General features: G+C 36.9%; 1 protein-coding gene and 1 long non-coding RNA gene across 3 annotated transcripts in view; one reads left to right on the top strand and one right to left on the bottom strand.

The window, feature by feature from the left end:
* STARD13 (StAR related lipid transfer domain containing 13) overlaps positions 1-27,197 on the top strand; it is a 550,191-nt gene that overhangs the window by 86,882 nt on the left and 436,112 nt on the right. The window lies entirely within an intron of this gene.
* On the bottom strand, positions 17,734-27,057 carry LOC140710809 (uncharacterized). The gene is made up of 3 exons (XR_012091876.1): positions 26,617-27,057; positions 23,502-23,604; positions 17,734-22,701 (listed from the first exon to the last, which is right to left on the bottom strand). It is a non-coding gene; the product is annotated as an uncharacterized lncRNA (long non-coding RNA).

Here is a 27,197-nt window from a genome sequence, read left to right as displayed (position 1 = left end):
GTTTGTTTCTATGTTCCCTCTTTGGATTATGATAAATCTGTGACTATCACTGAGTTTGTGAATTAGTAAAGGTGACTAACATTGACAGTGTCTGTAAAGTAAGTCCACTGACTTCTACAGCTCATATCAGTTCTACGTAGCAAAAGAAAACTCACAGCAACTGCAACCATTTTCCTAGTGTCATTAGGTCGATAAAATTAGTTTTGAACAGCCTTCTAAACACGCAGTTCACAGAGAACCTTTGGGATTGGGACAGTGGATTGGAGAAGATGAGGTGGAGAAAAGTGCTCATGCTCATCCCTACTGTCTTGACTTTCGGGAGAAATTTGGTGAATTGGTGAAAGCTGAAATTGGGCAAGTCATATGACAAATGTGATTCCACTTTTTGTCAAAATCTCACCTCTGTTTTATGTCAATGAGAAATAGATGCATGTTAACAAAACTCTCTTTGAAAGTAAAAATATTTCCCATAGCTTAGTTGAAAATGTTGTGAAAGAAGTTAGGTTGATAGCCCATCTTGGGATCCTCTGGACATTATACCCTATCTGCTGTGTTGTACCAAAGAAAAGTCAAAATACGATTTATGTTCCAGAACAACTCGGGAGGAATTACTATTTTTTTGTGTCAAGGTACTCCAAGGCAAAGGTGATAACAAATATCAAAAATAAATGATTTGATGAAGAGCTATGTTTGATTACAACTGTGCTTGGCATGTACATATTAACGGGTATTTGTAGATATACTCACTGCAGTATTTTAAGGACTGTTAGCATGCTCTTAATTTTACCTTCTTCTGTTGACACAGAGTATATCCCAAAACTTGGAGAAGAAAGGGTTTTTTACCCATATTTGAGGATGTTAAGATTTCAAATTTTCAGATCTTAGTACTTTTCTCTATTAGGCAATGCAGAATGAATAAAAGAAAGAACAGGGATCAGAAACATTCCCAGTTTGCATTCCAACTCTGCCACTTAACAGCTTTGTAAACTTGGGCAAATTACTTAGCCTTTTTCATCTTTGTTTGTATAATGATAGTTTGCTGTGCTGTTTCATGATAAGGCGCAGAGTGCCTAGTGCATAGTAGATGTTCAATAAATCTTAGTAACCTTCATTGTTTTGTTAAGTTTGGGAGTATATATTAACCCAGTCTTTCATTCTACAAATACCTGTTAATATACACATGTCAAGCACTGTTGTAATGAAACATAGCTCGTGATCAAATCATTTATTTTCGATATTTGTTATCACCTTTGCCTTGGAGTACTTTGACACAAAAAATAGTAATTCTTCCCGAGTTGTTCTGGAACATAAATAAGTTACCTGGTATTTATAATATTTATAATATTCATAGCTTAACATTAAGTATGTACAGTCTATGTAAATAGGATGAAAAGTACATAAATTGAAACATCAGTTTTACAATGCAACAGAAATAAAATCCCATTGAGGACTAATAAATTCAAATGAATGTTGCTGGTCAAGTCTTATTTATTTATTTTTTATTTTATTATTATTAATTTTTTGAGACAGAGTCTCGCTCTGTCGCCCAGGCTAGAATGCAGTGGCACGATCTCGGCTCACTGTAAGCTGCACCTCCCGGGTTCATGCCATTCTCCTGCCTCAGCCTCCCGAGTAGCTGGGACTACAGGCACCCGCCACCATGCCTGGCTAATTTTGTGTATTTTTAGTAGAGACGAGGTTTCACCATGTTAGCCAGGATGGTCGCGATCTCCTGACCTTGTGACCTGCCCGCCTTGGCCTCCCAAAGTGCTGGGATTACAGGCATGAGCCACCGCGCCTGGCCCAAGTCTTATTTTTATATAGAATGTAATATGGTTAGTCTATTATAATAATTAACTACCAAGACAAATTATAGAGTTTATCTTGGGCCCATTGGGAACTCATTCCACCCTAACAAAAAATACATTGATTTGAAATTCTTTAAACATTTTTATTTAGAATTTTACAGTACTACTACATAAGTATGGTGGGAAAAGTCTTGGGTGATTGTCTACACGGATTTTCTTCTATAACTGTTATATTTTAGGACCAGAGTTCTGATAAAGGATTGATAAATACTGACTACTGAAATGTTCTGACAATCATCCTCTGTTCTCAAAACCTAAATTATGATAAAATAAGCATGAGAAAAAGGTTAATTTTAAAATTAATTGTCCAGAAAATTTTCTCATTGTGGTCATATTCTCATTAGGACATTTAATAAATCAAATTCTCCTAAACTGGATTAGCAAATACTGAATTAAACAGAAGAACATAAATATAATGTCTTCAAGACAACTGAAACTATAATTTTGTAAAATATTCTAAATCTTTATGGGTTGGGTTTCTTAAGAAGTAGTCATTTAATTCTTATAGTTTTGATACTTCTTTGTATTTTCCTGGGAGAGATAAACAAGTATACATGTATGTATGTTTTCTAATTCTGAATAATCACACTATACTGAGTCTATCTTGCTTATAAATAGAGATAAAATTTTGCTAACCTGGCCTTGAATCATGTAGATTTTTGAGTAGATTTTATTTTTTAGAACAGTTTCAAGTTTACAGAAAAAGTAACTGGAAAATACAGAGTTCCTACATACCCTTCTCTTTTTGCTGCCCTCCACAATACTGTTCATTTCCTCTATTATTAACATATTTTATTAGTGTGGTACATTTATTAAAATTGATGAGCCAATATTGATACATAATTTATTAACTATAAGTCCATAGTTCATATTAAGATTCACGCTCTGCGTTGTGTGTTCTGCGTTCTGCAGGTTTTGACAAATATATTTTGTATCCACCATTGTGGTATTGTACAGAATAGTTTCACCTTCCTAAAAAATGCTCTCTCCATTTACTTATTCATCCCTTCTTCCCTCCCCACTAAGCCCACAGCAACCACTGATCTTTTTATTATCTCCATAATTTTGCCTTTTTCAGAATGTTATATAATTGGAATCATACGGTGTGTAGCCTTTCCAGATCGCCTTTTTTTTTTCACTCAGCAGTATGTATTTAAGGTTCCTCCATGATTTTTTGTGGATTGATAATCATTGAATAATATTCCATTGTGTGAATGTACCATAGTTTATTAATTCACCAACTAAAGGACATCTCAGTTGCTTCCAAGTTTTGATAATTCTGAATAAATCTGCTATAAATACTCACATGCAGTTTTTGTGTAAATATAAGTTTTCAGTTCATTTGGGTTAATGCCAAGGAGTGAAACTGCAGGATCTTATATTAAGAGTATGTTTAGTTATGTATTCTAAACTGTATTCCCAAGCAGCTATACCCTTTTGCATTTCTATCAGCAATGACTGAGATCACTTGTTACTCTACATCCTTGTCACATTTGGTGTTGTCAGTGTTTGTGATTTTAGTCATACTAATAGATGTGTAGTGGTATTTCACTGCTTTAACTTGCAGTTTTCTAAAGATATATGGTGTTGGCAATTTCTCATGTATTTACTGGCCATCTGCATGTCTTCTTCAATGAGGTGTGTGTTCAGATTTTTTCCCATTTTAAATTGAGTTGTTTTCTTATTGCTGAGCTTTAAGGGTTTTTTTTTTTTTTTGGTATATTTTGTATACCAGTCCTTTATCATGTTTATATATAACATACACATTATATATATGACATTTCAATAGTTTTTTGAGTACAAGTGGATTTTGGTTACATAGGCGAATTATATAGTGGTGAAATCTGAGATTTTAGTGCACCTGTCACCCTAGTTGTGTACATCGTACTCGATACATAGTTTTTTATCCATCACCCTCCTTCTGAGTGTCCAATGTCCATTATGCCACCCTGCATGGTTTTGTGTATCTATAGCGTAGCTCCCACTTATACGTGAGAACATACAGTATTTACTTTTGCATTCCTGAGTCACTTCACTTAGAATAATGGCCTCCAGCTTCATCCAAGTTGCTACAGAAGATATTATTTTGTTCTTTTTAGTGGCTGAGTAGTATTCCATGTGTATATATACCACACTTTCTTTATCCACTTATTGACTGATGGGCACTTAGGTTGGTTTCACATCTTTGCAACTCTGAACTGTACTGCAATAAACATATGCATGCAGCTGTCTTTTTGACATAATGATTTATTTTCCTTTGAGTAGATACTCAGTAGTGGGACTGTTGGGTTGAATGGTAGAACTACTTTTAGTTCTTTGAGAAATCTCCATACTATTTTCCGGAGAGGTTGTACTCATTTACATTCCCACCAGCAGTTTATAAGCATTCCCTCTTCACCACATCCACACCAACATCTATTTTGGCGGGGGCGGGGGCGCTTTTTAATAATGACCATTCTGGCTGGAGTAAGGTAGTATCTCATTGTGGTTTTAATTTGCATTTCCCTGATGATTGGTGATGCTGAGCAGTTTTTCATATTTTTGTTGGCTATGTATATATCTTCTTTCAAGAATTGTTTAGTCATGTCATTTGCCCACCTTTTTGATGAGATTATTTGTTTTTCCTTGCTGATTTGTGAGAGTTCCTTGTAGATTCTGGATATTAGTCCTTTGTCAGGTGCATAGTTTGCAAATATTTTCTCTCATTCTGGGTTGTCTGTTTACTCTGATGATTATTTCTTTTGCTGTGCAGAAGCTTTTTAGTTTAATTAGGTCCTATTTCCTTACTTTTGCTTTCATTGATTTGATTTTGGGGTCTTAATAATAAATTCTTCACCTAGGCCAATGTCCAAAAGAGTTTTTTCTAGGTTTTCTTACAGAATTTTTACGGTTTCACGTCTTCAATTTAAGTCTTTAATCCATCTTGAGTTGACTTTTGTAATATGGTGAGCGAGAGGATCCAGTTTCATTCTTCAACATGTGGCTATCCAGTTTTCTCAGCACCATTTATTGAATAGGGTGTCCCTTCCCTAATTTATGTGTTCATATACTTTGTCAAAGATCAGTTGGGTATATTTGACTTTATTTCTGGATTCTATATTCTATTCCATTGATCTATGTATCTACTTTTATATCAATACCATGCCATTTTAGTTACTGTAGCCTTGTAGTATAATTTGAAGTCTGGTAATGTGATACCTCCAGATTTGTTATTTTTGCTTAGGATTGCTCAAGCTATTGAAGCTCTTTTTCTATTCCATATGAATTTCAGGATTATCTTCTTCTGTGAAAAATGATGTTGGGGGCCGGGCGTGGTGGCTCAAGCCTGTAATCCCAGCACTTTGGGAGGTCGAGATGGGTGGATCACGAGGTCAGGAGATCGAGACCATCCTGGCTAACACAGTGAAACCCCGTCTCTACTAAAAAAAAAAAATACAAAAAACTAGCCGGGCGAGGTGGCGGGTGCCTGTAGTCCCAGCTACTCGGGAGGCTGAGGCAGGAGAATGGCGTGAACCTGGGAGGCGGAGCTTGCAGTGAGCTGAGATCCGGCCACTGCACTCCAGCCTGGGCGACAGAGCCAGACTCTGTCTCAAAAAAAAAAAAAAAAAGAAAAAAAGAAAAATGATGTTGGTATTTTAATAGGAATAGTACTGAATCTTAGAGTGCTTTGGGAAGTATGGTCGTTTTTATGACATTGATTCTTCCAATTCTTGAGCATGGGATGTATTTCCATTTGTTTGTGTCATCTGTGATTTATTTTAGCAGTGTTTTGTAGTTCTCCTTGTAGAGATCTTTATAGGTTTTTCAAAGATTTTTTTGGCTTGTCTTTTCATTACCTTAACAGCATTTTTCACAAAATGGAAGTTTTGAATTTTTAATGAAGTTCAACTACCAATTTTTCTTCATGGATTTTGCTTTGGCTTTTTATCTAAAAAGTCATCATCAAACCCAAGGTTACCCAGATTTTCTCCTATGTTATTTTCTAGGAGTTTTATGGTTTTGCATTTTTCATTGAGGGCTACAATCCTTTTTAGATTAATTTTTGTGAAAGATGTAAGGTCTGTGTCTAGATTCATTATTTTGCATGCAGATGTCCAGCATCACTTGTTGAAAAGACTGTCCTTCCTCCATTGAATTGCCTTCACTACTGTCAAAGATCACTTGACTATATCTGTGTGGGTCTATTTCTGGGCTCTCTTATTCCAGAGTTCATTTTGTTAGTAATAACTCCTATTATATACTAGCTTTTGCTTCATAGCATTATTGGTTATTAATAACTCTGTTAATCTTTTCATTCAGATAAAATTTACATACAAGAAAAGGTAGATCCCTTCCCTTTTGAATACCAGATAAGACTTATTTTTTAAGTGCAACAATGTGAAAGAATGGAATTTTACACTGTTATTTATAGCTGAGGGAAAACCTTTTAAAAAGTGAAAGGTTGTCTTAAAGTGAACTTATTTCTCTGTAGAGTAGAGGTGGTTGCCATGATTATCATCAGCAACATGATAAAACATGATGTAGTTGGATTTGACTAAATTTAGTTTGAATCCAAGATCTGTGCTGCACAAATCTGTAGTACCTTATGAAAATCACTGAATCAAGAAGTTTCTGCAGTAAAGACATGGAAATAATTAGGCATACTAATTAGGATTGTGGTAATGATTAAATGATAAAAATGTTTTTAAAAGGGCTTTTGTGAAATGTGAAATCCTAAATAAATGTTAGGTCTTGTGTTTATTGAATCATAAAACTTGAAGGAAGTTTTTTAAAGATCAGTGCATTTGGCTGCCATCAGACAGCTGGTGGCTTTCAACCAGAAACTAAAGCATTAAGTCATTAAAATCACTAAGAATGCTTTTATAATGACTTCCAGAGAAGAGAATTTTACAAAATTTTATCACATTGTATTGAGGTTTGTTACTACAAACATACCTTATTATATGGTTTTAAAATGTCTAATTAAATGTTGTAATATGTCTAATTAAAATCTCTCACACTATATTATTTTTTATCCTACCTATCTTTGGTGAAAAAACTAAGTTTCCTCTCAAATTTTGTAAATGAGAAGAAGAATATTTGGGGAATAAATTACTGAGATGGGCATGGGGATGACTGACATGTGGTTTTTGTTTTTCTTACTGAGAAAAGTAGCCAATCAAAGGCAGATTAATTTATTAGTTATCAACCTTCAAGAGAGAAGCATCAAGCTGGGCATGGTGGATCATGCCTGTAATCCCAACACTTTGGGAGGCTGAGACAGGAAGATTGCTTGAGCCCAGAAGTGTGAGACCAGCCTGGGCAATGTAGCAAGACCTTGTTTCTATTTAAAAAAAAAAAAACCTAAAAAATAGCTGGGCATGGTGGCACATTCTTGTAGTCCCAGCTACTCAGGAGGCCAAGGCAGAAGGACTGCTTGAGCCCAGGAGTTCAAGGCTGCAGTGAGCTATGATTGATAGAGCGACTGCCCTCCAGCCTGGGTGACAGAGCAAGACCTTGTTTCAAAAAGAAAAAAAAAAAAAGAGCAGAACCAACAGTAATTTAAAAAATATTTAAACCCAAAATAGCTAATTGGTGTAGAAACAGTGTGTTTCCTTAACTGGCCTAATTTTGTTAATCCACTCACTAGTTCATTAATTCATTCAACCAAGAGTTACTGAGTAATCTTGCTCCCTACAAAGCTCCCTCTGGGCTAGTTGTTGTAGTAAAATCAAAATATACTGAAAAAGATGCGTCATCTCAAGGCCTTTGCAGTTACAGAGATGAGTCCCATACAGATGTTTTTTGTTTTTACTACAGCTTGTATACATTACATATAATTCCTGAACATTAGGTAAGTATCTGACATAAAGGGAGAGGGGCATTGCAAATTTCTTGTACATTAGTCTGTTTTGGGTTGCTATAACAAAAATACCTCAGACTGGGTAATTTATAAAGAAAAAGAGGTTTATTTAGCTCACGGTTCTGCAGGCTGAGTTCAATGGCATAGCCCTGGTTTATCTTAAGGCCTTTTGTGTGGTGCCACAACATGGCAGAGACCAAAGGGGAAGCACACAGGAGCAAAGAATGGGATACCTGAGTAGTGTCCTGGCTTTACAGCAGCTCTCTCTCAAGGAAACTCATTGATTCCCCTAAGAACTAATCCAGTCTCACAAGAGTGAAAACTCACTCATTCACTACTGCAAGAACAGCAGCAAGTCATTCATGGGGGATCTGACCATACAACCTAAACACCTCCCAGTAGGCTCCACCTCCCAACATCGCCACATCAGAGATCAAGTTTCAACACGAGTTTTGGTGAAAACAACCATATCCAAACCATAGCATTTGGTCATCTCTATATCTATTTCTTCCTTTCCCTTTCTCCACAAAATGCAGAATTTGGCCAATGTGGGCAGGATATCTGAAAACTGATGAAGTCATTTACATGGAAAAATAATTTGTCCAAATTATATTTTAGACAATTATATTTCAGACAAATTATATCAGGATCTTTGAGGTTAATTTTTACATATTATAGGCACATATGAAAATATATAAAATATGTAAGTATGGCTGGGCACGGTGGCTCAGGCCTGTAATCCCAGCACTTTGGGAGGCTGAGGCAGGCAGATCACGAGGTCAGGAGTTTGAGACCCGTCTGAACAACATAGTGAAACCCTGTCTCTACTAAAAACACAAAAATTAGCCAGGTATAATGGTGCGTGCCTGTAATCCCAGCTCCTCAGGAGGCTGGGGCAGGAGAATCACTTGAACCCGGGAGGCAGAGGTTGCAGTGAGTCAAGGTCGCACCACTGCACTCCAGCTGGGCAAAAGAGTGAGACTCTGTCTTACAAAAAAAAAAAAAAAAAAAAAAGGTAGGTATATATATCATCACTGTGAAACAGATTTTAGGTTGAGAGTATAACAACAAATTATGCTATTTAAGTCTGTATCCCTAGTAAGTAAACAATTCAAGCAAGTTGGGGAACACATTTCAATTATATTTTGTCTATTTTTCATTTATTTTCCCATATTTCTTTTTTTTCCCCAAGATATGATCTTGTTCTGTCACCCAGACTAGAGTGCAGTGGCATGATCATCGCTCACTGCAGCATCAACATCCCAGACTGTAGTGATTCTCCCTCCTCAGCCTCCCAAGTAGCTGGGACTACAGGAGCCTACCACCACACCTGGCTAATTTTATTTACTTTTTTGTAGAGACAGGGTCCCAGTATGTACCTCAGACTGGTCTCGAACTCCTGGGCTCAAGTAATCCTCCCACCTGGGCCTCCCAAAGTATTAGGATTACAGGCTTATGCCTGGCCTATTTTCTCATATTTCTAAATACAGTGGGAAAAACTTTTTTCAGTCAATCTAATTTGAAAGTACCTATAATCTGATAAATACTAGAAATGGTCTAATTGATGTCAAAATCCTCCCCGTGAGACGATCCATACTTTCACTTACTGTGTTCTCTCATGTGTTAAAAAGTTTGTCAATTTTTATATTCCACATCAATATAACAAACTTGATGGCAGTTTAGGAAGAATAACATTTACTACTGAAGATGTACTTGCTTTTTAATATGTTTCACACTAATTATAGATTTCTGCAGCATACAATGAAGACACATCCGCATCTCCCCACACTCAGCGCCCCTGTACACCTCTCTTCCATTGCTTTCCAAACTTCTGTCATTATTTTAGGCAAGGTTCATGATTTTTGTCACACTCCTGTATCATTTACACTCTTCTTCATTTTTAAAGGACCAGCTTCAAGCTTTCTTTTTAACTATTTCTTCAGCTAATTTAAATCACAGTTTTATGTGCTATTTTTGAATATATTATAAAAATACCTGTAAAATTTTTGTTCATGTTCACCAGTGTACACAATATGTTTTGGGAATTAAATGCCTGAAGATAGGGTCACAGGATACTGGTGGTAAGATAAAGGCAACACTTAGCGAGATGGTCCCATGAATCTAGATACTTGTTGAATCCAGTTTCCTCAGCTGAACAAAGGAAGAAATAATTGGTTTCTTTATAAAACTTAACATTATTATGAGATGATTTATAGATTTGCTGCTTATACTCCCTGGAACATTCTCTGCCTGAATACCTATTTGCTTTAAAACATGTACCAACAAAACCTTAATATATGTCACCATAATATAGTTTGATTGTTATCAGAAATGTGCAGTGGATTTTTAGGAAACCAGGTGTTTTTGTACACCCAAGTGAAGCCAGCTTTTTAGCCATGTAATTTGTGTTCTCTGTCTAGTCCACCAGGATCCCTAGCCTTATGGAGACTTTAATAATATTGTTACATATTTTATAATGGAATAAATACTTTCATATTTTGCATACATACAGCATCAATACAATGGTGCATGGGCCTCATACTTTTGTCTGAGATCTTTAAATAGATAGGTTGGCATGTTTGATACCAGATATTTAACTAGAGCACACGTTTTCCATGGACTTCTAATTTTTATGTGAATCCAAATGGTGACATCTTTTCTATATTGATATCAATTATAATTTATATTTTTAATGCTTATAGTTTATGAGCTGAGATGTTTTCTTAGATAAATGCATTATTTAGACATCTCAGTAGTTGTCTGGGGGCTATAGTAGTCTAGACTATTCCTATAATTAGGGAAGGAAACCACATCACCTTCACCTTTCACGTAGGTCCCTAAAGGATCACGTTTTAACTTGTGAAAGAGATCAGAGGCCACCAAGCCATGATTTCTTAACTGTTATAATAAAGTAGAAATAAGAGGTATATCCTGGGTCATCTTGTGCATTAAAGTTGTCCCTCAATGTCCGTGGGGAGCTGGTTTCAGGATCCCCTACAGATACAAAATACTCAAGTCCCTTCCATTAAATGGCCTAGTATTTTCATTTAACCCATGTGCATCCTTCCATATACTTTAAATCATCTCTAGGTTATGTATAATACCTAATATAATGCCTATACATCACTTCATTCTTGTGGATGTATCCAGTTCAGTTTTTGCTTTTTGTAACTTTGTGGAACTATTTTTTTGAACATTTTCAATCTGTGGTTGGTTGAATCCATAGAGGTGGAATCCCTTGGATACAAAGGGCTGACTGCATTTAGAACACAGTATAAAAGATATTTGAAAAAAATATTTGTAATCTAATGCAATTTGAAAACGTAAGTTGCATTTGATAAAAGAAACACTTCAGACAGTTAATAAAAAGAGTTTGAGCAAAGAACAAGTCATGAAATACGCAGCCTCCAAGCCAGAGTAGACTCAGAGACTCCAGCGCAGTCATGTGGTGGAAGAAGATTTATGGACAGAAAAAGTGACTTACAGAAAATGAAAGTGAGATACAGAAACAGCTGGATTGGTTACAGCTTGGTGTTTGCCTTATTTGAACATGGTTTGAACAACTGGCTACATTTGATTGGCCAAAACTCAGTGATTGGCACAAGTGTAGGCTACAGTCTGTTAACATCTCCACTTGTTATAATTCACAATGTACAGAGAAAAGGTTAGGTTGAACTCAAAATATGTAAAGCAGCAGCTCTAGGTTAAACTTGATTTAACGCATTATAAGAAAGAAAATCTGGTACCTGGAAAGGGAGACTAGGGACAATTGATGGTTAAAGATTAGGATGCTACTATACAGGCAGAAAACTAAGAAATCTTGCAAGTGCTTGCTTATTGAAGCAAATATATAATTCTTTATCTCTGTTTCTGGTGTTCAACTTAATTAATATTTACCGGGCTTTGTTGTTTCCCACAGACTGCTAACTTAAGGTCCTCAGGACATTGGCCTAGCAAATTCCCTGGTTATTTTCTTTCACAGCTATCCTTGCAATGGGGTTTTCTCGGTACCTCCTCTGCTCTCAGAAGCCCATACACTCTTAAGTTCCAGAAGAGACATGGTTCCAGGTCCTCTTAAATATTCTCCCCCTCATAGCATCCAGTTATACATACAGTCAAACAGCAAGCAGTTATTTCTGTGAGTGGCAGGCACCTGGTACAGAGCAGGCTACATCTCATCCCTGGACCCTGCATAGCACACTCACCTCTTGGAAAGAGGGACAGGATATGGAGCCTGCTCTCCTTCATTAGAAACTGTTTAAGTTTCTTCATCTGATGAACTTTCATATAGAATAACTGCTGACAAGGCAATGATGGGGAAAGAGTGTGGCCTTGCTGGCTCAGAAGATTAAGAAGTATGGACCAAGTCCCTTCCAACACTCTGACTCTTAGACTTGAGTATTGGAGTTATGTAACTAATACATAGCATAAGATATGCAGAAAAATACAGGTATTATACATAGCTACTGCATTTAATTTTTATCTGTCTACACACTAGATATTTTGTTCTCAAAAGCAAAATAAATAAACTCCAAATAAGCTGAATTGAGATACTGATTTTATGGACTGAAAGACCTTGGTTTACTTTGTGAGGAGTTCCTCACTTTGATAATTGTGATAATTGTGACAGGGCACAGCATGAATTATAATTGCCAAGTCAACTTAAAATAAAGAAAATTTTACTTGTCATCCTCAAACAAATGAAATTCATTGTGATGGAACCTCAGTTCTTTGGCGAGCAGGAGATGTCTTCCCCTCACATGTCTTCCCCTCTGACATGTGCCCAGTAAATTCAAAATATGCACAGGAGGAGCTGTCAGACACCAGACTGGAATTTCTGCCAATCCATAGAGACTAGAGTCTCTACCAAAGGATTTCTCCTAAAGGATACCCAAGGTGCAGTGTGATGCCTCCAACTCTCAGGATACCTCATGGTATGAACATATGAGTAGTTGGGGATAATATTCGTACTTCCTCCCTCAAGCCATATTGTTCTGTATATCTTTCAAATCAGAGTTTCAATGAAAAATCCAAAATGTATCATAAGCGAAAATCCAACACAATATTTTTTTCTAAGCTTGACTAAATAGCCTTTGCTGTTGGTAGAGAACTCCATATGTGTGATGTGACAGACACTTCATTTGATCAGTCTGGAGAAAAGTGAAACAGTGGTGCTTTTGCACAGCTGCCCCTTCATTAAACACAAACTCCTGATCTCAGGTGATCTGCCTGCCTCGGTCTCCCAAAGTACTGGGATTACAGGCGTGAACCACAGTGCCCAGCTGTGCCCTTTTTAAATCAGATTTTTTATGTATGTGCTACTAAGTTGTTTGGGCTCCTTATATATTCTGGTTACTTATCCCTTGTTGGTGGATAGTTTGCAAATATTTTCTCTCAATCTGTAGGTTGTCTCTTCACTTTGATCCTTTCCCTTTGCTGTGCAAAAGCTTTTGGGCTGGATGTAATCCCATTTGCCTATGTTTGCTGTTGTTGCCTGTGCTTTTCATGTCTCATACAAAAATGTTTTGCCCAGACCAATGTCCTGAAGCATTTCCCCAAAGTTTTCTTTCAGGAGTTTCATAGCATCAGGCTTATACTTGAGTCTTTTATACATTTTTATTTGATATTGCTATATGGTGAAAGATGGGGTCTAGCTTCATTATTCTGTATATGGTTATCCAGTTTTCCCAGCACAATTTACTGAAGAGACTGTCCTTTCCCCATTGTATGTTTTGGTGCTTTTGTTGAAAATGAGTTGGCTCTAAATGCGTGGATTTAAAAGTTGGGTCCTCTAGACCAACTTGGTCTATGTATCTGTTTCTATACCAGTACCATGCTGATTTGGTTACTATGGCTTTATAGTCTATTTTGAAGTCAAGGTAGTGGGCTGCCTCCAGCATTGTTCTTTTTACTCAGAATTGCTTTGGCTATATAGGGTCTTTGGGGGTTCCATATATATTTTATGATATTTTTTCTATTTCTGTGAAGAATATCATTGGTATTTTGATAGGGACTGAATTGAATCTGTGAACTGCTTGTCATAACAATATTAATCCTTCAAACTCATAAGCATGGAATATCTTTTCATTTTTTTGTGCCCTCTTCAATTTCGTTCATGAGTGTTTTATAGTTTTCCCTGTAGAGATCTTTCACATCTTTGATTTAATTGATTCCTAGGTAACTTATATCATTTGTGACCAAAAGCAACATCTAATTTTTAAAAATCAAACCTTAGTAAAGATTACCTTAGCAATATCTTACTATGTTCATTCTTAGATCCTCCAACAACTTATGCTAAACATAATTTTACCTTGGTGGCAAGGGCTTCTTTGGTTATTTGGCTGTTTTCTTTTTCCCCTCAAGTAATGCTAGGAAGTTACCTGTTATATAATTTTGCTTTTAATTATTAATCGATATTTTATCATTTTATATAGCATATTTGTAAAAATGTTTTTAATCAACCAATTTAGGTAAGGTTATTCTTTTCCCCCAAAATGAACACCGTTTTGCTGTATACACTATTTATTCAACAAACATAGATTGAGGACCTACTTGGGTACTCTGGGGTATATGAAGATGAATATGACAGGACCCCTAGACTTCAGAATATTTAGTGGTATGTACATTATTTATTTGAACCTATTTAGAAAATATGCAAAGTTAAAAATATATATAAATTACCATATAATTTCAGATGAAAAACAGACTTATTATTGTTTGTGGGGGAGTCCAGGAAGGTTTCCTGAAGGAAGGAAATATCATATGACCTGAGCTTAAGTGTTAGATAGACATTGAACATGTGGGAATAGAAGTTATTCTAGGCAAAGAGAAAAATGTTGAGGAAAGTCATATAGGTAAAAAGATGCAGACAGCCAGATTAGAGAATCAACAGAAGGTAAGTCCTCTGAGGACATGGCCATAAAGAAAATTATGGATGATAGAAATAAACTTTTTTAGTTTTTTTAAAGGCAGTTAACAGCTAAAATAAATGTGAAGATTTGACTTTGGATCTTGTAAATTTTGATCCCGTATCTTCAAATACTACTATATCAGATACATTCAAACAATATTTATACTGGATCTGTATCTCCTATGAAAAAGGGAGCATTTAAATGACGTTCCGAATCAAGTAACATTCAAGAATATAACTCATTCACTATCCTCAGCAATGGAGATGTTATCTCAGATAGGAATATTTTGAAAAACCTGAAGTGAAATAAGCCGCTAAATTTTTAAAAAGATAACCAGTTCTTTCAGGCTAAGAAAACTGAAGGCCAAAATGTGTTACTTTTTAACTTGTGCTACAGTTTAAGCAGAAAGAAATGACAGCACATTAGTCATATTATGTAGTAAAATAATGGCCCTAGGGTGGGGTCATTATAAATGATGACATCTTTGGAATTCTTTGACTAGTGCTGTAAATTATCTCTATGCTGTACTAAGTAAGTGTTAGAGTGTAATATTTTTTATATCTCTGGATTGCAAGGGATTAGCAATAGCTTTACAAAGCAACTAATTTAGGAAGAGTTAAAATGAACAGCAGACTGAAGTTATTCACGGCTGCTCATGGTATTAAACTTTATACACTGGCAGAAGCAGTAAAGAATTTCAGGCAGGTATACTGGCACAGATCTTTAAAATCCAATTTGTAATACATATCCAAAGACACTCACAAAGACATTTTTTAAAAAGACAAGAAATGCAATAGAGGAAATGAAACATTTCTAAATAACACAATTAGAAAGTAAGAAGATAGAATATTTCTAAAAGTGATCACAGAGATCCCAGAGTCTGTCAGGGAAAAACATCTTTAATTTGGAAGTAAACAGTTGCAGAATGAAAATAATAAAAATTCAAGCAAATAATTTTTATTAGTGTGGCTATAAAGAGTCTATGTTTTTTACAAAGATTTTAAGCCCTAGAATAAATCATATAGACTTGTGTTTTCCTTTTTTTAACCAAAATCAACAACGTTCTGGATTTCCTCTTCATGAAAGGCTAACATCTATCTGTTAGAAATCCAGAATAAAAAATAAAAATCATTCCAAGTTATCTGGATTAATAATTTTACAAGTTTATGAATTTTTGTACCAAACTAAAAGAAATGAAAAGGTTAAAGAGGTAGCATAGACAAGATTCTTACACATTTTTACTGCAATGCTGGCAACAGTGGCCTCTGAGAGATATAACAGCTTTATAAAGCTTAGTAATGCCCACACCAACGGCATTTTAAAAATATGTCATCAGTCCAAAGAATGTAAGTTGGCTGGCTATTGTCAACAGATTGCAGAATAAAGAGAGATGGAAATAACTCAAACCAAACACAAGATTGCATTTAATTATGTGAGGCATTATTTGAAGGGCTCTGATTTTGTGCACCTGCAAATCCTTTCAGTTTAACCAAAGTAAAACAACAAATACCTGAAACTTACCTGAAAATATTACTGACTTTGAAATATTTTAAAATTAAAGATGGGCAATGAGATGTTTTAAGAATGTAAAAATGATGGATAGCTTGTGTGCTTACAAATGAATTTTTAAGTTATATATTCTAAAAGGTGATTATTTTCTCTGATCTGTTGCTGCCAAAACCCATTCAAATTCATTTGGCAACGATGTTTATGACACGCTAAAATGGCTCCTTTATTGTAACCCACGGTATGCAAGATTGATTATGTACACTCTGTCTAGATTTTGAGGTGGCATTTCCCACGTCACTTTGCCATCCTAGATTCTGTTGAAAAGGGGAAAAAAATGAACCCAAGTTTTTCCCATTTTGAAGACTAATCCCTTTCCCTTTAAAATAATTTACTTAGTTTTCTTAGGATACTATGCTTTGCAGCAGTCCATATAAGGACAGTTTCACTTTTTAAAAAGTTTAAACTTAAGACCTATGTATTTAAGTTTTCAGACCAATTTGAAGTTCCACTACAGAAAAACCATCATTTAAAGGTAAGAACTAATGTTGCACTAATATTTAATATCCCGCTTGTAAGTATAAGACAATATTGTGGGGTAGCTATGTGGACAGCCATAGGGAAAAAAATACAAACTATCCTTAAAACATTACCTACCATGTCAGCAACAGTTTTTTATTTCATATTAAGCTCTCAGAACCTGAAAATCCAAATGTCTTAGCATTTGGTTTTACAAAAAAACACAGACTAGATGGCTTAAATAACAGGCATATATCTCACAGTTCTAGAGGCTGGGAAGTCCAAGATTAAGGTGCTAGCACACTTAGTTCTTGGTGAGGGCTCTCTTCCTGCCTTGCAGACTACTTCTTGCTGTATCTTCACATGGCAGAGAAGAAGCTCTAGTGTCTCTTTTCCTTTTTTGAGATGGAGTCTCACTCTGTCGCCCAGGCTGGAGTGCAGTGGTGTGATCTTGGCTCACTGCAACGTCCACCTCCTAGGTTCAACAGATTCTCTTGCCTCCACCTCCCAAGTAGCCGGGACTACAGGCACACACCACCACGCCCAGCTAATTTTTTGTATTTTTAGTAGAGATGGGGTTTCACTATGTCGGCAAGGCTGGTCTTGAACTCCTGACCTTGTGATTTGCCCACCTCGGCCTCCCAAAGTGTTAGGATTACAGGCGTGAGCCACCGAGCCTGGCCTCTTCCTTTCCTTATAAGGACACTAATCTCATCACAGGGGCTCTGCCCTCACAACTTCATCTAAGCCTCACCACCTCCCAAAGACCCCAATTCCTAATATCATCACATTGGGAGTTAGGGCTTCTATATATGAATTTTGGAAAGACATCAATATTTAACACCAAGTATACAAAGTTTGAAGTTCTCTTAATTTATTTATTCTCCAACTTTACTGTATTCCAATTCTTTCAAGTCTAAGTTATATCTGAATTTTATGTATTACATATAAATAGAACTTTTAGTTGAATAAAATAGGTGGTACTTTTGGGAAAACAAAACATAACATTATTAAAAACTCATTATAAATAAATGTAGCAGGTTAATATAGTTTAGAACACAATTACGTAAAAGTATTCGTCTTCAAAAGCATTTTCCAAACCTTTCCTCTAATTTTTTGACACAGAGAGGGCAAATGAACAAACTGAACAGTCTTTGCTAATCATTTGAAAATATTTTTTGGGGGGGAAAATAGAGAATTTAAATGACAGATTCGTTAAAAATTGTAATATAAACCTGCCTATCATATGCTTAAAAACATGAAATCGAAGAGTCAACTATTATTACTTTTAACACTGTATTGTCTTCAATTCTTAGGATATGTACTAATTTCCAGATGAGTGACTTGATTAGAAAGGGATGACACTGAATCTGAGGATTACTGATAGCAAAAAAATGAAGCTTTAGTATTGGGAGAATTCTGTGCTTCATATCAGCAATAGCCTTATATTAGCAGACAGAGTACCACTATAATCACTTTATTAATTTGTCAGAATAAACATTTACAATTATATGGGAGTCACGTCTTAATGTATTTATAACCATTTTCAGGGTCTAGGATAGCATAACAGAAAGTAGAAAGTGAGAAGAATCAGTGTAACATTGCTTCTGAGCAGTGTCAAAATTTTTGCTCCTTTTCCTAAAGAAAACTTAGTAATTCCTTTCTATTTCTTACACTTCTTTCCTTCGTTTTTTCTGTATCGTTCTTTATTTCCTTCCTTCTCTCTACCGTACAGATAGGCTGGTATTTTTTTTATTTCAAAAACTAAGTACAAATAGTTCAAAGCAAGCTGGGAAAAATATCTTACCAACAGGGCCATATTTTAAAAGAAAGTATATAAATGTGCTTTAGTAATTTATTTTTAAATTTTATTTAACAAGCGTTTATTGTACCTAATACTTTCCAGGTACTCTTCTGTTTTAAAATATTGACTTATTTAACCTTAACAACCTGTGAGGCAGATATTACTATCAGATCATCTCCAATTTACAGATAAGGAAACTGAGGCATAGAGAGGTATGTACCTTGCAGGTAGCTTGCTCACAGTCACAGAACGAGCAAGTGATGGAAAGGAAGATAATGAGTGAAACCTTGGGAGACACTGGAAACTATTTTTTTCCTCTTAAAGTATTACTTTGTTTCTGTTCTATAAATGAGATTGCATTTCCACCTTTATTACAAAACGACTTTTTACATTTGGCTTTTTATAATCTTAAATGGTTTTTATTCTCATGAAATAGTTTATTAGTTTAAATTACATGGCAGCTTATTCCCTTGTGCTTCTCTGTCATTGCCCTTGAGAATGTTCTGATGCACAGAGAAGGAAACTTTGAGCCAAGCTCCTACCACTGTACTCCAGTCCGGCCGACAGAGTGAGACTCCACCTCAAAAAAATAGAAAAAGTTTGTCTCTTGTAGACAGTAGATAGTTGGATCTTGTTTGCTTTTCTAAATCCAGTCTGACAATCTTTGGCTTTTGGTTGGAGTATTTAATCTATTTACTCGTAATGAAATTACATTTTAAGCGTCCCTCATCTGAAAATCCAAAATGGAAATTCCCCCAAATCCAAAACTTTTTGAGTGCTGACAAGAAGTCACAAGTTGAAAATTCTACACCTGACCTCATGTGATGGATCACAGTCAAAATGCAGATACACAACACACAGTTTACTCATTGTCTCCAAAGAGACCCTCCCAGCCCCCTTTGGCTGTGAAATATCTTTTCCACATATGCCCCAGATTTCCTCATGCAGGTGAATCCACAAAGGGTAATAAAATGGCACATGTCAGGCAAGACACACCAACGGCAGGTTACCCGTGATGCCCTACATGAGGCCAAGACCTACATGTCTTACTCATGATGTTGTTCTGTTTTGCTTATTCTCTTCTTTGTGGTATATTGTTGAGAATGTAAAAAGATCTGCAGATACCCTTATAAATAACAGTAGTAAAAAAAAGAAGCATTTATACTTATCTATAGCACAGAAAGTCAAGCTATTGAAGAAACTGGATGGTAGTGGTATAAGTGGAAAATGTCTTACAGAAGAGTATAGTGTTGGAGTGACCACCACATATGACCTGAAGAAAGAGAAGGATACATTGTTGAAGTTCTGTCTGAAAGTGATGAACAGAAGTTAATGAAAAATAGAAAAGCAATGCATGGAGTGAAATATGAAGTCCTCGAATGTGTATTGAAAGAATGGAACCATCAGTGTCACTGTGAATACATGCCACTTCATGGTATGCTGAACATGAAACTTGCAAAGATCTATCACGATGAACTGAAAATGGAAGGTAACTGTGAATATTCAACAGGCTAGTTGTAGAAATTTAAGAAAAAGCACAACATTAAGGTTTTAAAGGTTTGTAGTAATAAACCATCTCCTGATCATGAAGCAAGGTAGAAATTCACTGATGAGGTTACCAAGGTCATCACTGATGAAACTCTGATACCGGGACAGGTCTGTAATGCTGATGAAACATTACTGTTTCGGCATTATTGCACCAGAAAAACACTGACTACAGTTGGTGAGACAGCTTCAATAGGAATTAAGGATGCTAAGGACGGAATAACTGTTCCGGGATGTGCTAATGCAGCAGGCATGTGTAAAGGTAACCTTGCTATGACAAACAAAAGGTTACATCCTTGTTGTTTTCAAGGAGTAAATTTCTTACCAGTAAATTATTATGCTAATAAAAAGGCATAGAGCATCAGGGATATCTTTTCTGATTGGTTTCACAAACATTTGGTACTAGTGGCTCTGCTTGCTGCAGGGAATCTAGACTGAATGATTAATGACTGCAACATTTTGGTACTGCTTGATAAGGATTCTGCTCATCATCCAGCAGAAATTGTCATCAAAAATGTTTAGGTCATACATTTCACCCTAACTGTGACGTCATTAATTCATCCATATGAATCAGGCATCACATATTCTGCATGAGTCCACTCCACAGAAATGGCTTCAGTCCATTTCATCAAACTGCTATGTTGTGTCAGTAAGCTTTCTATGCACTATTCCACTTTTAAGAACTGATGGCCCTTGTACATTTGGGTTTTTTTCAACCAATGGTTGCATGCTAAGAACATCTTCCAAATTCTGTTAGAAGACTGAAGAGGAACTTGGTCAGTTTTTCAGGAGTTTGCCATGTCCTCTTGTTCTCATTTCCGTTTTCTTCCTCCAAAAAAAATTACTTCCCCTCCTTTTGGCTCATTTATTTTTCTATGGTATGTCACCAGCTGGTATTGGAGTTGTTTTAAATTTTACCTTCACCTAGCATTACTTATCAACATGATAGTTATATTCCCAAAAACTATATTGTAAAAGAAAGCAGGGATGAAATATTGAAGACCTGACAGGAAAAGCAGGTTTAGGAGATCAGAGTTACAGTGAATCTAAAACAAAGGCTGATGCTTCATTAAATAAATCAACTAATGGCATTTTAAGCATTTTTAAATAGAAAAAATTGGCATTGTTCAATAACTAGTATTCCTTCTTCCTAACAAACTTTTTATTTCCTTAACCTACTAATCACATAAGATTCTTGTGAACATGTTTTTACTTCTTATAAATAAAAATTGTTAAGAAATATTTTTTCTTGGATCCTCATGAAATGAACAGTGCTTTTAAGTTTTATTAGTCAGTTACCTTATTTAGCTTAGCAAAATTGAAGAAAAAATGCCAGGGCACTGTGATATATTCTTAAAATCCTTCCAAATGCATTGTTGCATTTATTTCTTTTTCTTTTTTTCTTTTTTTTTGAGATGGAATCTCGCTCTGTCGCCCAGGCTAGAGTGCAGTGGCATGATCTGGGCTCACTGCAAGCTCCGCCTCCCAGGTTCACGCCATTCTCCTGCCTCAGCCTCCTGAGTAGCTGGTACTACAAGCACCCGCCACCACGCCCAGCTCATTTTTTGTATTTTAAGTAGAGACGGGGTTTCACCGTGTTAGCCAGGATGGTCTCGATCTCCTGACCTCGTGATCTGCCTGCCTCGGCCTCCCAAAGTGCTGGGATTACAGGCGTGAGCCACTGCGCCTGGCTGGACTAAATGCATTGTTTTCATTCAAAACAGCTTAATGCCAAGGCATAAATGACCACAGCAGAACACTGCTCTACCCTAAAGCTTTCACATTCCAATTGCTTTCCTTTGGCTTGTTTTGTCTCAGTTTTCTATATTTCTCTCAAGGTTACATTACAAAATTATCTACATATACTTGCTTTTCCATATATTTTACCTCCTCTTCTCAGGGCCCTGTTTTGTTGTAATTTTTAAAATTATCTTCAAGAAAAATTACCCATATTTTTACAAACATAGTAGCCTAAATTCCCACATTTGTGAAAAAAGTACAAATATGTAAATACACATATGTAAAATTTTGTACAGTAGGAATGTTTATTGGGGAGACATTACTGAAACTGACACAAAGTGTTTAATAGAAATTTGCTTAAAGGGATCAAATTTCTTCTGGCATAGGAACATATTTAAAACAGTGGGGTTGACACAATAGATACATCTGTGTAACCCAACCATCAAGGCTGACAAACTAAATCCTTGTTTAGTAAAGTTAATGACTAATTCTGACCAATACATGGCTAAAAGAATAAGTAAACACTATATCATAAGAGCTGAAAAACATCTGCGGGGAAATGACTATTTTTGTGAATACTTAAAAGCCATATAAATGTATTATTATATTTTTATGTTTTCTAAAGTATTATAATTGGCAGGGCTCAAATTAGTAAACTTAAATATATTTCAACATTTTATTAAACATTTAAAATATTTTATCCATATCAAGCATCAGGGGCTTAAAATGAGCTATTCCAAAAACTGTATTATCTACATCAATACTCTCACTTTAAAAGAATTATTATAATTTATTCATATATGAAATATAAAAATTATCATTAGAACATGTATTAGACTTAAATTGATTACAAATAAAAAATATTAATCTTGCCTGTAATCCCAGCTCCTCAGGAGGCTGAGGCAGGAGAGCCACTGGAGCCCAGGAGGTGGAGGATGCAGAAAGTGCCTGGGTGACACAGTGAGACTGCGTCAAAAAAAAAAAATAATAATTGATCTGACCACATAATAATAAATGTAGCTCATCACAAAACAGCATGGTCATTAAAATGAGTTTAGCAGAATAGTCAAACGTATTTCCAAAGAATAACTTAGTATAAACTATAGGTAGTTTGAGATTTAAAATGTGGCAAACGAAAAGATTTGAAAGTCTGAGAACTGTTAACTCAAAAATAGGGCAGTATAAAGGCTACAGAGATTCAAATACCAATGAATGACAAAAGAAAAATTGGTCCAATACTTAGTCAAAATGTGACTATTAGTACTATTAGGCTAAAATTAAAAGTATTAATAAGTCTATCGATTATAGCAAATATACTGCCAAAAAGCTCTAAGACACCTTTAACAGATGAATCAACTTATTTCTTATTTCTTCTTAGACAAATGCTTTTTGCCACAAATATTCATTATACATCCATTTACATATTATGTTCTTAGAAAATAAGAGAATAAAATCAGAAAAGGAGACTTTCACACAATAATAGGAAATATTTTTGAAAGAAAATCTGATGTGGGAATCCTAATCTAATTACTGTATCAAATTCAACCAATTCTCGGTTGAAAGTAAACTACAGTTTCATTTCATAAGAGTGTTTACTGATGAAATTAGCCAGGATGAATTGTAATGTTAACAGCCATAATAAACAAATGTCATAAAATACTTATTTTAGTCAACAGAATAAGGTTGTTTAATAATTGTCTTAGTCCATTTTTTTTTTTATAAAGGAACATCTAAGGCTGGGTAATTTATGAAGAAAAGAGGTTTACTTGGCTCAAAGTTCTACAGGCTGTACAGGAAGCATAGTACCAGCAGCTGCTTCTGGTGAGGGCCTCAGGCTGTTTCCACTTGTGGGTGAAGGGGAACGGGAACCTGCATATGAAGAGATCACACGGTAAGCGAGGAAGCAAGACAGAGAAGCCAGAAAATCGATAGGAGGGAGGTGCCAGGCTCTTAACCAGCTCTGGCAGGAACTAATAGAGAACTCACTCATTATTACTAGGTGGCCACCCAAGCCATGTGTCAGGGATCCACCCCCATGCCTGAAACATCTCCCACTAAGCCCCACCTCCAACACGAGGGATCAAATTTCAACATGAGATTTGGAGGGATCCAACAAACCAAATGATAGCAATAATGCTCCCAAAACACAGCAGGTATATGAAATGTAGCATTACTAATGAAGTGTGCTGTACATCTTATCTGCCTGTTTCGTTAGTGACTTTATCGTAAGATAGGTTTAAAACGAGGCAAAGAACATGCACCTTTCAGGCCAGGCACAGTGGCTCACGCCTGTAATCCCAGCACTTTGGGAGGCTGAGGCAGGCGAATCACGAGGTCAGGAGATCGAGACTATCCTGGCTAACACGGTGAAACCCCGTCCCTACTAAAAATACAAAAAATTAGGCTGAGTGCGGTGGCTCACACCTGTAATTCCAGCACTTTGGGAGGCCAAGGTGGGTGGATCACCTGAGGTCGGGAGTTTGAGACCAGCCTGATGACCATGGAGAAACCCCATCTCTACTAAAAAAAACATACAAAATTTTAGCCAGCAGTGGTGGCACATGCCTGTAATCCCAGCTATTCAGGAAGACTGAGGCAGGAGAATCACTTGAACTCGGGAGGCGGAGGTTGTGGTGAGCTGAGATCACACCATTGCACTCCAGTCTGGGTAACAAGAGCAAAACTCTGTCTCCAAAAAAAAAAAAAAAAAATACAAAAAATACAAAAAATTAGCCGGGTGTGGTGGCACACGCCTGCAGTCCCAGCTACTAGGGAGCTGAGGCAGAACTGCTTAAACCCGGGAGGCAGAGGTTGCAGTGAGCCGAGATCGGGTCACTGCACTCCAGCCTGGGCGACAGAGCAACACTCCATCTCAAAAAAATAAACAGAAAAAACAACCACCAAAAAAAAAAAACCCAAAAACGAAACAAAACCATGCACCTTTACTTGATTTAAAGGATTCATCAGTAATTATCCAAATACATGGTACTAGCCTATTAGGGAAATGCCATGGTTTTAAGACAGTTGTTATCAATCTTTTTTTCTTCTTTCCATGAAGGCTCATTCAGCGTAGAGGGGCAGAGTGGGGGAAACTTAAGTCCAGTAAACAAAATAACAGTCATTTAAATAAAATTGAGAACCAGAAAACCAACTGCTTTCTACATTTTAGGAACTGATTATCACAAACATAAACTTATCTAACAATATCTGTATTTCTATTTGTAGCAAGCATAAGGGTTACAGTGTGCAGCACACTTTAATCACTGTGTGATTTAATTACTGTGTCAGTAAAGGCAGTGACACAGTCAGATTTTGACAGAATTGAGAAAAGTTCTGCTGAAAAGATGAGACAAGTTCTGAGATGATCATTTTTTACAATGTAAGCACTGTGTACATTTATAAATGACATGGTAGGTATGGGAGTGGGCTGGGGGTAGAGAATTCTGTAAAACAAGGGAACTTGAAGAAATGCGAAAGACTGAAAAAACCTGGCATCTTCCAAAGGGTAAAATTAGTATACTTGTTTAAACTACTTTGTCCTTAATTTTAGTCATTTCTAATTTAACAGCTAAAGAACAATTACTTTATAATAATTGAAATATTTAGTATACTTGGTATTACAGCACCCTCTATCACATGATCATATACAGAATACATTTCTATGAACGGGCTGCTTTAATCTGTGAAATTTCATTTATGTAGTTCTCCACTGGTTCTAGGGTTTAGTTTACTACTTCTCATCCACGGAGTCAAAAGGACTACTAACTTGTGCAGGCTTAGTATCACCAGCATGATTTAGTACTGTCTCTCTACTACAATAGCAAAAAGCATTATTGACAAAGCAATCCTGCACTCTAAATTATTCCAGGTGTAGTCCTAGTACCAATAGCATCAGAATCACCTGAAATTTTATTAGAGCTACACTTATCCAGCTCTATCCCCAGACCTTCCCTCCCAGTTATAACTTCTGGGGTTGAGGCCCAGCAATCTGTTTTTACAAGCCTTCTAGAGAATCTGGATGCCTGCTCAAGTTTGAGAACCTCTATCATAGCAGAAACACAATCAAAGAGCGAAGTTAACATGTGCTATCTAAAATCTAAAGGAAATTTGTTTCACTATATATTTTGACATCCACAGCACCATTCCAATGAAACACTGAAAATAACAGTACTCCAAGCTTACAGGAAAATCTAGGTTTACAAAAAACTCATTAAAGGAAAATGTGTTGATTTTGCTACCTTTGGGGGAATTATTTTTCCTTTCTCTTATTATCTAAAAGAAACATGACATGCAAACGAAACTACATTTAGTTTGAACATTTCGGAAGCTACCTTTCTGAAACTTCCATGGCCTATTTTAAAGCAAATTACTACATTCTGCTTCTCGATGGGTTCCTAACACATACACAGCAGGCGTTTACAACAGCGCTTTAATAGGCGAAAGGAAACAAAAGCTTTTACAGCAGAGGCCAATGTAAGCCACAAAGCTCGTGCCATCTTCCTACCAGGCAATTAATACAGGGTCCCAGTCCTCACAGATTAAAGAACTGATATGGGGAAGACTGGGAATGACCCAGCAACAACGCATAAGGAAGCAAAAAATAAAAGGAAACCGTTTCTTCTGGACTTAAAACTAGAGAAAGAACCCAGCTTTCGCTCCATTTTGGGTTTGTAAAGCTGCCCCTACAAGCAGCTTCCGCTTCAGAGTCCCCGCAAAGTCCCTCCCGCGCGGGAACTCGGCGGGGCGGAGACTCTGGTCCCTCCCCGTCCAGGGCGGGAGAAAGGAAAGCAGTGGCCGCGGTTTCTCTGGAAGGTTCCGAGAGAAGAGCGCGTGCCACCTCGCGGGTGGCGGGAGACTGGGCACCAGATGGCGCTGCCGCACCGAGAGCCAGAGCCTGGGCCGCTGGGGAGACGGGAAGAGGCGTCACCGGATCCCTTCCTTTGCGCTCGTTGCCGGAAATGCGCGCCGCAACCAGCCTCTGGTCCCGGATATTAAGACTTCTGGAGGGTTCCCGCGTGAGGGCGGGGCCAGAACCGGAACCGAACGGCGACCGACGGGCCTCGGAGCGGAAGCCCGGGGCGACGCCAGCGGGCCCTACTTGCTGGTGCGCGCGCCTCGTCTTGGCGGGAGCGCGAGGGGCGGGGTCTTACCATGCGCTTGCGCACTTTGGGGACGTAGGTTCCGCGGGCGTGTACGTCTTTTTCCATCTTTGCACGTTAGCTAGGCGGGTAAGGCGGCAATGGTGGCGTAATGGGTTTTGTTTTTAATCCCGCCCACGGGGTTTGGGGTTCTGGCTGTGCGTCAGGTTTCTGGAAGGCTTTGTGGAAAGTTAATGGTATAAGAGGCAAAACTGGATCTGTACTTTTTTCTTAGTCCTTAGCGATCCAAGTGCAGTCTGGGTGCGGTCTCAGTACTGAGATGGACCAGCCTTCCCCTCTAAATCTTAGTGAACCGGCTTGATC

Source organism: Chlorocebus sabaeus, chromosome 3 (genome assembly GCF_047675955.1).
Source record: "Chlorocebus sabaeus isolate Y175 chromosome 3, mChlSab1.0.hap1, whole genome shotgun sequence".
Classification (NCBI taxonomy): Eukaryota; Metazoa; Chordata; class Mammalia; order Primates; family Cercopithecidae; genus Chlorocebus; species Chlorocebus sabaeus.
Note: the sequence above shows the minus strand (reverse complement) of the source record. Positions and strands in the feature narration are given on the sequence as shown.